We start from the raw sequence: 16,696 nt of genomic DNA on the forward strand, positions 1-16,696 counted from the left end.
AAACCAATAATCTACCATGACTGAAACAGGAAGAAATTGTTATTTTAAATAGGCCAATTAATTATGAAGAGAATGAAACAGTGATTAAAAACCTTCCAAAAAACAAAACGCCAGGGCCTGATGGTTTTCCTGGGGAATTCTATCAAACATTCAAAGAAGAAATAATATTATTCTCCTAAAGCTATTTCAGAAATTAGAAACAGAAGGAAAGCTACCAAACTCATTCTATGAGGCCAGTATTACCTTGATCCACAAACCAGGCATAAACCTCATCAAAAAGGAAAATTAAAGACCAACTTCCCTAATGAATATGGATGCCAAAATTCTCAGCAAGATCCTTGCTAATAGAATCCAACAGTACATTAAAAGGATTATCCATCATGACCAAGTGGGATTCATCTCTGGGATGCAAGGGTGGTTCAACATTCACAAATTATCAGTGTCATAGATTTTATCAATAAGAAAAAGCCAAAAATCATATGATCCTCTCAATAGATGCAGAAAAAGCATTTGACAAAATACAGCAGCCTTTCCTGATTAAAATGCTTCAGAGTGTAGGGATAGAGGCTACATTCCTCAATCTCATAAAAACCATCTTTGAAAAGCCTACAGCAAATATCATTCTCAATGATATTCTCAAAGGCTGGAAGCATTTCCCCTAAGATCAGGAACACGACAAGGATGCCCAATCTTGCCATTATTATTCAGCATAGAACTAGAAGTCCTTGCAACAGCAATCAGACAACAAAACGGGATAAAAGGTATCCAACTCAGCAAAGAAGAAGTCAAACTGTCTCACTTCACAGATGACATGATATTCTATATGGAAAACCCAAAGGAATCCACCCCCAAACTTCTAGAAGTTATAGTGCGATTTAGTCATGTGGCAGGATACGAACTCAATGGTCAGAAATCAGTTGCATTTCTATACACGAATAATGAGACTGAAGAAAGAGAAATTAGGGAATCCATTGCATTTACAATAGCACCAAAAACTATAGTTACCTTGGAATTAACTTAATCAGAGACTTAAAGGATCTCTACTCTAGCAACTACAAATCACTCTTGAAAGACATTGAAGAAGACACAAAAAGCAGGAAAAGTATTCCATGCTCATGGATCGGAAGAATTAACATAGCTAAATGTCCATGCTACCCAGAGCAATCTACACTTTCAATGCTATCCCAATGAAAATACCAATGACATTTTTCAAAGAACTGGAGCAAACAGCCCTTAAATTTGTGTGGAACCAGAAAATGCGCCGAATAGCCAAGGAACTGATGAAAAGGAAAAACAAAGCTGGGGGTATCACAATGCCAGATTTCAAGCTGTACTACAAAGTTGTGATCACAAAGACACCATGGTACTGGCACAAAAACATACACATAGACCAATGGAACAGAATAGAGAACCCAGATATGGACCCTTGGCACTTTGGTCAACTAATCTTTGATAAAGCAGGAAAAATATCCAGTGGAAAAAAGACAGTCTCTTCAATAAATGGTGCTGGGAATATTGGACAGCTACATGTAAAAGAATGAAACTTGACCTCTCTCTCACACTATACACAAAGATAAACTCCAAATGGATGAAGGACCTCGATGTGAGACAGGAATCTATCAAAATCCTGGAGGATAGCATAGGCAGCAACCTCTACCGCATCAGCCACAGCAACTTTTTCATGACATATCTCCAAAGGCAAGAGAAACAAAAGATAAAATGAATGTGTGGGACTTCATCAAGATAAAAAGCTTGTGTACAGCCAAGGAAACAGTCAAAAAAAAAACTAAGAGGCAGACAACGGAATGGGAGAAGATATTTGGAAATGATGCTACAGATAAAAGACTGGTATTCAAGATCTACTAAGAACTTCTCAAACTCAATACATAAGAAACTAATAAACAAATCATAAAATGGGCAGAAGATATGAACAGACACTTTTCCAATGAAGACATACAAATGGCTAACAGACACATGAAAAAATGTTCAAAATCATTAGCCATCAGAGAAATTCAAATGAAAACCACACTAAGATACCACCTTACGCCAGTTAGAATGGCAAAAATTGACAGGGCAAGAAACAACAATTGCTGGAGAGGATGTGGAGAAAGGGGATCCCTCCTACATTGTTGGTGGGAATGCAATTTGGTACAGCCACTCTGGAAAACAGTGTGGAGGTCCCTTTAAAAGTTAAAAATTGAGCTACCCTATGATCCAGCCATTGCACTACTGGGTATATACCCCTAAGATACAGACATAGTGAAGGGAAGGGCCATATGCACCCCAATGTTCATAGCAGCATTGTCCACAATAGCTACATGGAAGGAGCCGAGATGCCCTTCAACAGATGACTGGATTAAGAAGATGTGGTCCATATATACAATGGAATATTACTCAGCTATCAAAAAGAATGATTTCTCCACATTTGCTGCAACATGAACGGCACTGGAGGAGTTAATTCTCTCTATGTTATTCAGGTCCTATTCTATGGCCGGAACTCTGGGCACGGTGAATACAGCAGGAACAAAACAAGATAAATTCTCATGATCATGATGATTTCCTTTTAGTTGATCAAGCATATTCCAAGATAAGGAAGTCTTTCTTATTGAGAAACTTATGAGAGTTGCTAATTATATATTACTTCACCGTGGCACCTCCCCCAAAAAAGTATTTTCAAAGAAAAATGAGTAATCAAAAGCAGGCTGTTGTTCAAAGGAAGTGTTAAGGTTTAAACTACTGGAGCTCTGAGGCAATTCTTGAATTGGAAAGAAGCAACACTAGCCTGCAGATGACTGGCCTGGAAATAGAGGGGCTTCCAGTCAAATGAGGTGTGATTTCAAGGGTGGCCCTAATGAAATATAAAGATAAATGTTTCCCTGAAAGTGTTGAATACATTATTAGAGCTGAGTTATCAGGAAAGTGCTCAGTATGTGATGTGATATATATATATATGTATATATATATATATATACTTTATAATATATATAGTATGTTTGCTATTATTTAGTAATGATGTTTTTGATATCAAGAAGAGATATAGATTTGTAACAAATAAACGAATAAAACACTATATAAATGAAAAATGACTTGAGGATAAAAAGGCTCTTAAAATTAATTCTTGCTAGAATTACAAGTTTGTACAAATTATTTTAATTGATAATAGCTCTTCTAGGATATGTACCCAAGCAAAGGGTGATATTTCCTGTCTGGTTTACTGCTGTGTTCCTGAAACTTACGATGTGAGGGGTTTTACAAATATTACTCTGCAAAATAAGGTTTGTAAGCTTTATTTTCTAATATTATAAATTGAGCTGCCTTTTGGAATTGTTCAATATGTTGACCTTCTTTCCATTTACTGACATTTTCCATGATTTAAATGCTAATCCTGATGGGACATCAGGGTAATATGAATTGTGGTCCCTGGAGGAGGATGTTAATACCACCTCACTTAGTAAAGCTGTGATTTTTCAGTTTTATGGGGATAGAAATGTATAATATGCCAATTAGAACAGAGGTTGAGGTTTCTAAGTCATTTTAAACTTTTACTCCTATCAGAATGATTGTTTACAGTGTTTGGAGGAAGAGGTAGAATTTCAAGATGCTCACATGTTTAGCATATGAAACATCTGACCTACTTCAAAGAAAGATGCAGAGTGTTTGGATTTTAGAATTAACATATGCCACATGTTGAGTGTATTACTTTGATTCATCTACAGAGTCAACTGTAAGGCTGTCTGATTTGAATGGAGATCAGAGAAAGAATTATTTTATCTATCTATCTATCTATCTATCTATCTATCTATCTATCTATCTATCATCTATCTATCCTAAGATATATATCTAGGATATCTATATATAGATATATAGATCTATGAAAATTAATGATTCTTTCTATTAAACTTATCCTTTTAAAATTCCTGTGTAGTTTCGCTCTCCTGATTAAATTCAGACTGCTACAGAAACTGCTCTAATTCCATCCCTGGGGAATCATAATATGCCCAATAATACTTCATAAGATTCATCCAAGTACCCCCAAATAATGGATACTCTGTGCATATGCATGTGTGTGTAGCAGAAAGTTGAAGGTAGAATTCTGCCATAAAATAAGATAAATACAATACAATAATACAATAGGACAAAATGTCAATGTTGGCATATGTTTTCATAAAATATGATATTAGTTAAAATAACCCAGTTTACCTTATACTTTTATATCCATCTTATATTTATTTGTTATATTATTGTATTATTGTTTAAATCAAGGTGAATAATAATGACCTCATTAAGTGGCCAACGAAATATGTGTCAAATTCTTAACTAAGAGAAAATAAATAATAGGCATCATTAGGTTTAGGATGCAAGCCATAATAGTTCTAGATAATAATAAACATTCATTTATAAGATTGCATATATTAGAATCAGCAGGGCTGACAGAAGTGGGAGTTTAGTGAGTGTAAAGAGACTGACCACATCAGAGGCTGGAAACTCAAGGGTAAATGGGAGTAAATATTGATTTTAGATGGTGCCAGGGGGACGTTTCTTGAACACAAAAAGATACAGCCTCTAGATGTACAAATAGACTCTGATGTGTCAGAACTGGAGATCAGGAGGCAAGATGGCAGAAGAGTAGGGCACCTTGTTTCATCTGGTCTCTTGAATTTAGCTGGGTATCTATCAAAGCATTCTGAACACCCACAAATTCAGCCTGAGATGTAAGAAAATATATCTGGAACTCTACAAGTAGAAAAGCAACTGCTTTTTGCAAGGTAGAAGGTGTGGAGTCATGAATCTTTGGGGAGATATCAGAAGATAAATGGAGGGGTTATGGTGCCTCCATAAGGTGGCTCCTGGAAAGTGATATAAACCCAGAGTGAAAAATCAGAACCCTTAGAAATCTGCTCCAGTGAGAGGCATCCCTTTCTAAAAGGGGCTCAGTGGATGAAAAGGGCAGAATTCTAGGTGGGTCATTCTGGTCTCAGGATCCCAGGGGACACAGAATCAATGGGAGTGCCCGAACTGATAGAGTGCCCAAGAAGTGGAGCAGGGAAACTGGATATGGTCAGCAAGCCCATGAGGGAACTCTCAGTTCAGGTCATCATACTGTGATCCAGGCTGAAAGGGTGACTGCTCTCTGCCTGAGCACCCTGAAAAAGACTGGAACATGTGGGCCATTCACCATCACCTAGGAGGGGTGAAACGTCTGTGCCCACCACTAGGCTACAGCTCTCAGGGTGGTGGCAGGCTCCAGAAAGGATGGTAGGACAACACCCAGCCATGGCCCAGGAGCAATGAAGCGGGGTACGCTCAGTAGCCTACAACCCCTCCTAATCCCAAGGCATACAAAGGCTGTGACACTCCCAGGTCACTAAGACTCACCCTGGGAGGATTACAGTGGACACACACTGCAAGAGTCTGCAGAGTTTGACACACACAAAAGTGAAAACTGTTTGTCCCAGAGGGTTTATTGAAGAGGAGGGACCATGATCTTTTGGCTCTCAGCTGGAGATCCGGGCATGACCATTTTTACTCTGATCCTCTAAAGAGGAATGGAAAGCCTCCAGGGAACAAAATCCACACAGAAGACCAGCTAATGCTGAACTCAGGCCCATGACAAGGGATGGGGCAATTTTCCCTAGGCAATAACACCTAAGAAGCAGCACAGCAGGTCCCTCACCCAGAAGATAGACTAGAAGAACAGGTGGACTATAACTGTATGGATCCCACAAAACTCTAAAACTACAGCACCAGAGGAAAATAGTATATTAAGCTACAAGTATTTTCTCATGATTTGTTTATCTTTCAGTCTAAAATTTTCCATTTCTCTTTTTTGCCCTTTTCCCATTTTAACTAGATTATTTTACCAACTATGTTTTTAAGTTTCTTTTAACTCTTATTTTTTACAACTACATTTTATAGATATAAACTTCATTTTAGTCCTTTTTTCACTCTGTTCAATAAATGTATATAATATCATAATCATATAATAATATATTTAATACATAATATATGTGTTGCTTTCTTTGCAATTTGGGATATAATGTCTTCTAATGCACAGCCCAAAATTTAATCAGGAACAAGTGGATCACCCTGCTTTGTCCACTCTGTGAGATTGTACTTTATCCCCCCCCCCAATTTTTTTTTGTTTTATTGTGTTTTGTTTTGGTTTTGTTTGCTTTTCTGTTGTCATTTCCTAATGTTTCAGATTTGTCTAGGGTATATTTCGCTTGGATCATTGTTGATAGTTTGGACTCTGCTCACTCGCTCACCCATCCTCCTCTGGGCAAAATAACTAGAAGGAGGAATTCACCACAAACAAATGAACCAAAGGCAACATTCTCTGCCACAGAGCTAATCAATATGGATATAAGTAATATGTCAGAGATGGAATTCAGGAAGCAAATATAAATTTAATACCTGGGCTTGAAAAATGCATAGCTGACAGTAGAGAATCTCTAAAAGGGGAAATGAGATCTAATCAGGCTGATCTTAACTGAGACACAGTCTAAAATGTATGCTCTGGGGTGCCTGGGTAGTGCAGTTGTTAAGCGTCTGCCTTTGGCTCAGGGCATAATCCTGGCGTTCCAGGATCAAGTCCCACATCAGGCTCCTTGGCTGGGAGCCTGCTTCTTCCTCTCCCTCTCCCCTGCTGTGTTCCCTCTCTCGCTGGCTGTCTCTCTGTCACATAAATAAATAAAATCTTTTAAAAAAATTAAAAAAAATAAAATGTATGCTCTAACAGCTAGGGTAAATGAGGCGGAAGAGAGAATAAGTGATCTAGAGAACAGGTTGCTGGAAAGGAAGGAAGGTAAGGAAAAAAAGAGAGAAAGACAACTCAGAGTCCATGAAGAAAGACTTTGAGAATTCAGTGGTGCCCTGAAAAGAAAAAAATAAGTAAATAAAGTCAGAATTATTGGGGTGCCTGAGGAGGTGGAGAGAGAGAAGGGGGGCCAGAAGGTATATTGGAGCAAATCAGAGCTGAGACCTTCCCTAATCTGGTGAGGGAAACAAGCATTCATGTCCAAGAGGCGGAGATGACCCCTCCCAAAACCAATAAAAATAGATAAGCACCCTGACATATAATAATGAAGCTTGCAAATTTTAAAGAAAAGGAAGCTATCTTGAGAGCAGCTCTGGAGAAGGGGTTCCTTTCATATGGAGGGAGGAAAATCAGAATAAGGTCAGACCTATCCACAGAAACCTGACAGGATTTCAGGACACTAAATGAGAAGAACATGTAGCCAAGAATACTTTATCCAGCAAGACTTTCATTCAGAATGGAAGGAAAGATAAAGAGCTTCCAGGACATTCAGAAAATGAAGGAATATTTGGTCACCATGCCAGCCCTGTGAGAAATATTAAGGGGGATACTTTAAGTGAAGACAGACCCCAAGAGTAACAAATAAAAAAAGAAATGGACTATCTACAGAAACAGGAACTTCTACAAGCAATACAATGACACTAAATTCATATTTTCCATAGTTACTCTGAATGTAAATGGGCTAAATGATCCAACCAAAAGACACAGGGAATAAGATTGGATTAAAAAAAAAAAGACCCATCCATATGCTGTCTATAAGAGACTCATTTTAGACTTAAAGACACCTCCAGACTGAAAGTGAGAGGGTAGAAAATCATAAACAATGTTAATGGACCTCACAAGAAAGCTGGTGTAGCAATCCTGCTAAACCAAAGGCTGTAGTATGAGAGGTAGAGGGACACCATATCATACTTAAAGGGTCTATCAAACAAGAAGATCTAACAATTGTAAATATGTATGCCTCCAACATGGGAGCAGCCAATTATATAAACCAATTAATAACCAAAGTAAAGAAACCCATTTATAATAATACATTAAAAGTAGGGGACTTCAACAAGCCACTCACAGCAATGGACAGATCATCTAAGCAGAAGATCAAAAAGGAAAAAAAAAAGGACTTTGAATGACATACTGGGCAGGATAGACTTCATGGATATATACAGAACATTCCATCCTAAAACAACAGAGCACTCATTCTTCTTGAATGCATATGGAACTTTCTCCAGAATAGATCACATACTGCATCACAAATCAGGTCTCAACCAATACCAAAAGACGGATTATTGCCCATGTATTTTCAGACCACAATGCTTTGAAAATTGAACTAAATCAGAAGAGGGAATTTGGAAGGATTTCCAAAACTTTGAAGTTAAAGAGCATCATGCTCAAGAAGGAAAAGGTCAACAAGCATATTAAAGAAGAATATAGGCAAGAGAAACAAAAGAATAAATGAACTTGTGGGACTTCATCAAGATAAAAAGCTTCTGCACAGCCAAGGAAACAGTCAAAAAAACTAAGAGGCAGCCCACAGAATGGCAGAAGATATTTGCAAATGACACTACAGATAAAAGACTAGTATCTAAGATCTACAAAGAACTGCTCAAACTCAATACACGAGAAACAAATAATCAAATAAAAAATGGGTGGAAGATATGAATAGACACTTTTCCAATGAAGACATACAAATGGCTAACAAACACATGAAAAAATGTCCAACATCATTAGCCATCAGGGAAATTCAAATCAAAACCACATTGAGATACACATTATGCCAGTTAGAATGGCAACAATGGACAAGGCAAGAAACAACAAATGTTGGAGAGGATGTGGAGAAAGGGGATCCCTCCTACATTGTTGGTGGGAATGCAAGTTGGTACAGCCACTCTGGAAAGCAGTGTGGAGGTCCCTTAAAATGTTAAAAATTGAGCTACTCTATGACCCAGCCATTGCACTACTGGGTATTTATCCCAAAGATAGAGACATAGTGAAGAGAAGGGCCATATGCACCCCAATGTTCACAACAGCTCTGTCCACAATAGCTAAATCGTGGAAGGAGCTGAGATGCCCTTGAACAGATGACTGGATTAAGAAGTTGTGGTCCATATATACAATGGAATATTACTCAGCTATCAAAAGAACGATGATCCACATCACTTGCCATCAGGGAAATTCAAATCAAAACCACATTGAGATACCACCTTACAACAATTAGAATGGCTAAAATTCACAAGACAGGGATCAACAAATGCTGGTTATGATGTGGAGAAAAGGGAACCCTCTTACACTGCTGGTGGGAATGCAAGCTGGTACAGTCACTCTGGAAATCAGTATGGAGGTTCTTCAGGAAGTTAAAAACAGAGCTACCCTACCACCCAGCAATGCACTAGTGGGTATTTACACCAAAGATACACATGTAGTGAAAAGAAGAGACACATGCACCCCAATGTTCAGAGCAGCAATGTCCACAATAGCCAAACTGTGGAAGGAGTTGAGATGTCCTACAACAGATGAATGGATAAAGAAGATGTGGTCCATATATACAATGGAATATTACTCAGCCATCAGAAAGGATGAATACCTACCATTTACATTGACATGAATGGAACTGGAGGGTATTATGCTAAGTTAAATAAATCAAGCAGAAAAGGACAATTATCATACGGTTTCACTTATTTGTGGAATATATGATATAGTGCAGAGAATCATAGAGGAAGGGAGGGAAAACTGAATGGGAAGAAATCAGAGAGGGAGAAAAACCATAAGAGACTCTTGACTCTGGGAAACAAACTGAGGGTTGTGGAAAGGTAGCTGGGTGGGAGGATGGTCTACCTGAGTGACGGGCATTAAGGAGGGCACAGGAATTGATGAGCAATGGATGTTATACACAACTAATGAATCATTGAACACTACACCAAAAACTAATGACGTATTATATGTTGGCTGGTTGAATTTAAAATAAAAATGATAAATTTAAAAAAAATAAATGCAATCTTAAAAAAGCAAGAGAAATTGAAAATTAATACATATATTAAAGGGAGAATTAATTTGCTAAATAGTTTATGAAGAATATTATATATTTTTGGGTCTTACAACTATTTTTTAAATTTAAAAAGTAATTTCAACTAATAATGTTTAGAATGTATCACTTCTATTCTTCATAAAATTGTCTGGTATATCAACATTCATAATACTAACTAAAATAATCTTTAAGAATTGTAAAAAATAAGTGAAGGAGAAATAAAGACTTTCTAATACAAACTAAATTCAGGTTTTTTTGTTTTTTGTTTTTGGCCACTAGATCCACCTTGCAAAAATGTTAAATTTTTCAGAAGAAACAAAAATACTATAATCCAGCAACTGAAATCTATATAAGGAAAGGAAGAGAATTAAAGAAGGAATAAATAAAGGTGACAAAAAATATTTTTTCTCTTATACATAGTTGACCTAACAGATAATAGTTTGTTCAAAATAACAATAGTTAACTAACTGGAAGTTAAAGAAAAAAAGAAAAAAAAAGAACAGCAACAATGTATTCAGTGATTATACTGTATGGGTAGGTGAAACAAATGACAGTAATGCCATGAGGGATGGGGAAGAGAAATTGGGAATAGTGTCTTATTAGATTCTTGCACTACTACTCATGAAGTGCTGTGGTGTTATTTGAAAGATGAATTAGTTTTATCTTATTTTTTTATTATAGTTGGCACAAAGTTACATTAGTTTCAGGTGTGTAAAATATTGATTTGACAAGTTATACTATGTTCACCAGAACTCTTGAATTAGTTTTAAATATTTGTTGCAAGTTCACAAGGAACTCATTTTTAAATAAAAAGACACATATAGGGGCTCCTGGGTGGCTCAGTCATTAAGCGTCTGCCTTTGGCTCAGGTCATGATCCCAGCGTCCCAGGTTAGAGCCCCACATCAGGCTCCCTGCTCAATGGGAAGCCTGCTTCTCCCTCACCCACTCCCCCTGCTTGTGTTCTCTCTCTTGCTGCCTCTCTCTCTATCAAATAAATAAATAAAATCTTTAAAAAAGACACATATAGACAAAAATAAGGGATGGATGTGTGTGTGTGTGTGTGTGTGTGTGTGTGTATGTTAAAATAATGAAAGGAAATCTTTATTAGTAGATTTATTAATTTCAGGCCAAACTAACTTCAGAACAAGAAAAATTAACAAGGATAAAATGGGGCATAATGCTAAAGGGTTGTCTCTTTCATGTGTATATATGCCTAACAACAAAGTGCCAAAGTATGTGAAGAAAAAATTTATAGAATTGCAAAAATCTATAGAACTTATAGAATTGTAGTTGAAGACATCCACAGCTCTCTGTCAATTATGATATATCCAGCAGGCAGAAAATCAGTAGGATCTTAGTTGAACCACAGTACCATCAGTTGATTGGATATAACTGGCATCTACAGACTACTTCATCCAACAATAGCAGATAGCACATGCTTCTCAAGCTCACATGGGACATTCACCAAAAGGGACCACATTGATAGTTGGAAAACCCTCAAATACTTAGATGTTAAACAATATAGCGTTAAATAACACATGGGTCAAAGAAATCTTAATAGAATTTGAAAAATATTTTCAACTAACACGTGATGATAGGAATTTGACTATACTCCCACATAAAACATAAAATCAGACCCACCACCAGTATTCTTCATGTGGTGGGGGAAGAGGGAAATCATTAAAAAATATAAATCTGTATATAGTACAGACCCTTTTTCCACAGCTAAATACAAACCCTCAGTTAATTCTCACTGCCTTCTTTGACCACACATTTCAAGTTCAAGATAGTAAACATTATCTGACAACATTCTGGCTGGTTAAGATTGTAAGATAATTCTAATCTTCATTTCTTTTGGATGTGAATTTTTTTCAAGATTCATAATTTTTTTTTCTTTTTTCTTTTAACTTTTTAAGACCACTGATCAAGGAAAAATTAACGGTGCTCCACAGAATGCTCTGGATCCTGAGCATATTCATCCTTGTCCCTGGTGTAACAGAAGTACACATTACCTGTGACAATTTCCATTAGTCAATCCAAACAGTGTAGTAACCCTATTTTCAGCCTTCTGTTTTAGCAGTGTAAGAAGCACTAAGCGATTATGTAGAGTTTCCATGCCAATATATTAGATCCAGTGCTTTGATCTGTGTAACTGAGTATTTATTTCTTCCTTAAATAGTAAGACTGATCACCTCCATGAACCAATGCTCCAGGGATGGAATTCAAAGCATATTTAAGTGGGTTATTTTGTATAGTAATAAAAACAGCCATTTTTACTTCTATTATTTGGTAAGGGAACACAGAATGAAGAAGACACTAGATTCATGTATTAATGCCTGTAGAAAAATATTTTGTAGAGTGCTTTTCCCAGTTGCACTATAAGTGAGATTTCACCGGGCATTTCCACTCTTGTGTCAGGACATATTTCTGGGTGATGGTGCATGCCATAAAAAACAGTGGTTTTCATGGGAATGAGTCCATCGATAACTTTCCTTTTCATAAATAAATAAATAAATAAATAAATAAATAAATAAATAAATAAATAAATAAATAAAACGTTTGCCAGGCAGCAATGATATACTATAGAATTCTATGGTAAGGTACTATTTATGCCTATGAATGATAGAGTTAAACAGGTTCTTGAAGGGATCTATTGTACAGAAAGGCAAATATATAGGCTATCACATAAAAAGACTAAAACATGTGCCCATAAGTTAGAGAAAACTTATTGCCCCCATATAATTGAAGAGTCCAATATAATCATCCTGCCCCCAGGTGGCTGGCTCATTTCCTCAGCGAATATTAACATATCAGTGGCATACCTTTGATTTACCTTACTGGGAAGTTATATATAAACCAAATCAGCCTTAGTGGAGCCAAGTTTATTTAATGGACCTCATGTATTGACTCCATACAAGTCCCTATGGTCACTATGAAAAAGGGTCATAAAGTAAGGACCAGATTGGCTGGAGAAAGAGACGGGCATATCTCAGGAAGAGTAAATATTTCCACTGCATTATTGGGGACTTCTGTGAAGTTATGCTATCCAGAGGTGAGCACTTACAGCACAAGGATATATTCACAATGTCCCTATCACCAAAATGTCACCATTTTTTCCTCATCTTTAAATTTTTTTTATTACCGTGTTCAGTTAGCCAGCATATAGTACATCATTAGTTTTTGATGTAATGTTCAATGATTCATTATTTGTGTATAATTCCCAGTGCTCATCACAACATGTGCCCTCCTTAATGCCCATCACCCTACTACCCCACATGCCCCACCCCCATTCCTTCTGTAACCTTCAGTTTGTTTCCTGGAGTCCAGAGTCTCTCATGGTTTGTCTCCTTCTCTGATTTCTTCCCATTCAGTTTTCCCTCTCCTCCCCTGTGGTCTTCTGTGCTACTCCTTATGTTCCACATATGAGTGAAACCATATGATAATTGCCTTTCTCTGCTTAAAATATCACCGTTTTTAATATTGCTTTTCCACCAACAGACTAGCTGTGTAGCCATTACCAACAATAATGATCTTATACTAATCCATGCTCTGGCTCATTTAGTCCATTTTCCCTGTCTTAGACTTCCACAAACATTCACAGATTCTCTTAAATAGTGTTGGTCATCACCAAGTTTCCTGTACTCACATAATCTCAGAACCCAAAACCTGGTCATCCCTTAAGGTGCTGTCAAGAATCTCTCAACTTGTTCTGAACCCCCACACTTCATGGAGGCACCATCACAGTTATTCATTTCACTCTGGATGTTCTCAATGATCACAACTCTGCAAACTTTTATCCATAATACCCACCACCACTCCACCTGAATCACAAGTAACTCCCATCACTACAGGCAAAAATATATGCTCAATTTCTGGTCAGTGTCTCCAGTTTTTATATGAGTTTGAAGGCCTGATCCAATCCTTTACAGTCTTCTTTTTTTTCTCTCTAAAGAACATGTGTTTGGGCGTGATCCCAGGGTCCTGGGACCAAGCCCCACATCGGGATCCCTGCTTTGCTGGGAGCCTGCTTCTTCCTCTCCCATTCCCCCTCTTGTGTTCCCTATCTCACTCACTGTCTCTCACTCTGTCAGATAAATAAAGAAAATCTTAAATAAAAAAAAAAAGATTCTCTCTCCCTCTGCCTCTCCCACCTCTAAAAATAAACAAATCTTAAAAAAAAAGAAGAACACATTTTTATGCAGTGATGAGGGTGACCCAGCAGAAAGGGAAGGAAAGAGGAGATGGTGAGATGGGATGAGTCCTGTGCATAAGGAGAGGAGTGGATTTGGAGAAGAGCAGTGTCATTCCATGCCCTGTCACAGGAAACAAGACTAATTAAATGTCTTAGTGGGGAAGACTTAAATAGTTAGTGGCAGGGTAATTTCAGTTCTGATTATGTTTTCTTAATACATTTATTTTCTTTTTCTTTCTGAGCTCAGGGATATGCAAGTGTGCTGGAGTTTGGCAGAGAGGAAGAAGGATGAATTATTAGTTCAGTGTAATCCTGCAGAAAATAGGGCCAAATTGTGACAATGCAGAGGAACCAACTTAAAATACATGTTCATAAATTGGAAGTGAGATTGGTCAGCATGCTTCTGCTATTTTTCCAGCCATGTTTAATTTCTCTGAATGGATTTTTGTGAGTTTTGCAACGGTTTGAGGGTGAGGTTTATCTGGTTTGCAGTTTTGGCCATAAAAGCAAAGAGCACCTAATACAAGGGAGGGAGAGATAGATGTTTTAATAAAAGACAGTAACAAACAAAATATTTGTACATGTCTATAACTTATCCCATCATCAAATGTAAAGCTGTGTAATTAACTTCTCCAGTTTTGTATTTCATATTTGCCATCTCCCTCTCTCTCTCTCTCACACACACACACACATGAAATATGATGTATACTGATATATATATATGTATATATGATACTGATATTTACGTAGTAATATCTTGCTAAATAACATTCTTCCATCTTTTACCAGGATAAGTGTCCCCATTTTAAATAAAAGCAAGACGTAAGAGTTAAAAATTACTTTTAATGCACATTTCTTTGAGTTACAAATCTGTGGATTGAATAAGATAAGAAATCCTAATATCTATTGTTTTTTTTTCCTCTGCAGCAGGTACTTGTAAACATTTGACATATATCCCCTATTTATTTCTTAGAATATCCATTAGAACAACTTTAAAGACTTTACAACAAGGTAAAATTTTAAGTACTTTTCCCCAGATCACTTTCTAATCGGGGGTGCTAAACTCTAAATCAGTCTAAACTCTTCTTTGAGTATAAATGTTCATTTTATTGCACTGTCTCTAAGAGTTAACTTGCCACTTCAGTAGGACACCTGACCAGATTAATGTGTTCATAGATATACTGTCTTATACCTCTACAAACAGAAGAAAGTGTTTTGACAAAGCATTTCATTTATTCACGATCACCAATAATTCCCTCTGCATCTCAGTAGACAGTAGGTAAGAAACTGTCTCTATGCTAGTTCTGTTGTTATACATCTGAGCACTTATACTTACTGTATCTCTTTAATGATTTTATTTATTCAATTGATAGAGATGAGGGGAGAGAGAGAAGAATGAGTGGGGGGAGTGGCAAAGGGAGAGGGAGAAGCAGACTCCCTGCTAAACAGGGAGCTGGACAAGGGGCTCCATCCCAGGACCCTGAGGTCATGACCTGAGTCGAAGGCAGATGCAAAGCCACCCAGGTGCCCCACTTCCTGCATCTCTTAAATCTTTAGTTCTCTAACTTACAAAAGTTCAGAAAGCGTTATCTGGCATCTCTTATAGCTCTCAAATAATGTTCTAGAATAACCAAATGCTTCCCACTTCAGTCTAATTCTAATCAACAGAATGCAACTGCATTGACTGGGTTGATTGCTTTGTTCTACCCCAGTGCAGAATTGACTGGATCTCCACATAAGCAAAGTCAAGTGAATTGCCTAAGACTTTGGCCCTTGTGGACTTGGACATTGGGGATCAATTACAGGAGAAAGAGGAATATCTGAGGCTTGATGATGTAAGGTTTTGCATATAAAATATAGCAACTCATCCTTCATTTTCCAGCAGTAGAACCTGAGAGAAATAGGTGTGAAATGTCTTAGCCTGCTTTTACTGGACAAGGTAATAGGAAAGGAAGATGTTTTAATTAATTGTTACACGTAAAATGGGAACAACCGTTTCACTAGGGAGGCTTAAGTTATTTTCTGATTCCATCACTTTCTGGGCAACAGGGCTCTAAATGTGGCTGGCTATTGGTTTTACATTAAAGAAATTGATGAGCAACAGGAGAAGTGAGAGACAGATATTGCAAAGTGTCCTTGGTAATTTCCCTCTCCTAAATTTTAGCAGATAAAGAAAAGTCCCTCACTGTCAGAGAATTTGGATCTAATACAGAGCCTAGTGATAAGTAACAGGATCTTGTGGCATAGCCTGAGACACCCTGTCAGCGAGGTTGGGTGCTTAAAAGTTTTTATGATTCAGTGGACTGTTAACAGGCATTAGTGTCAATATAAAAATATCCTCTGCCAAAATACAAACTCAAGAGCTTCAGACAAGGTGAGTCATAGTAATACTATTGAATCAAGTTGATTTGTGTTATCTATACCCAGGGAAATATTTTGGAGATGTGGCTTTTCTCTCATAGGGATTTTTTTTTTTCTGTGTAGAGAATAAGAAGTTCGGTAACAAACTGGAAAAGCTAAGAGTGAACTGCAATGTAAAGAGAGAGAGACAGAGAGAGGGGGAGAGAGAGAGATAATGTGACCCTGTTATAATTATACAATATGTAGCCCTGGAGTGGTGTGTGTGACCTTCATTAAGTCACTTAATTTCTCTGGACCCGAGACTT

The sequence above is a fragment of the Ursus maritimus genome, unplaced genomic scaffold, assembly GCF_017311325.1.
Source record: "Ursus maritimus isolate PB19 unplaced genomic scaffold, ASM1731132v1 scaffold_5, whole genome shotgun sequence".
NCBI lineage: Eukaryota > Metazoa > Chordata > Mammalia > Carnivora > Ursidae > Ursus > Ursus maritimus.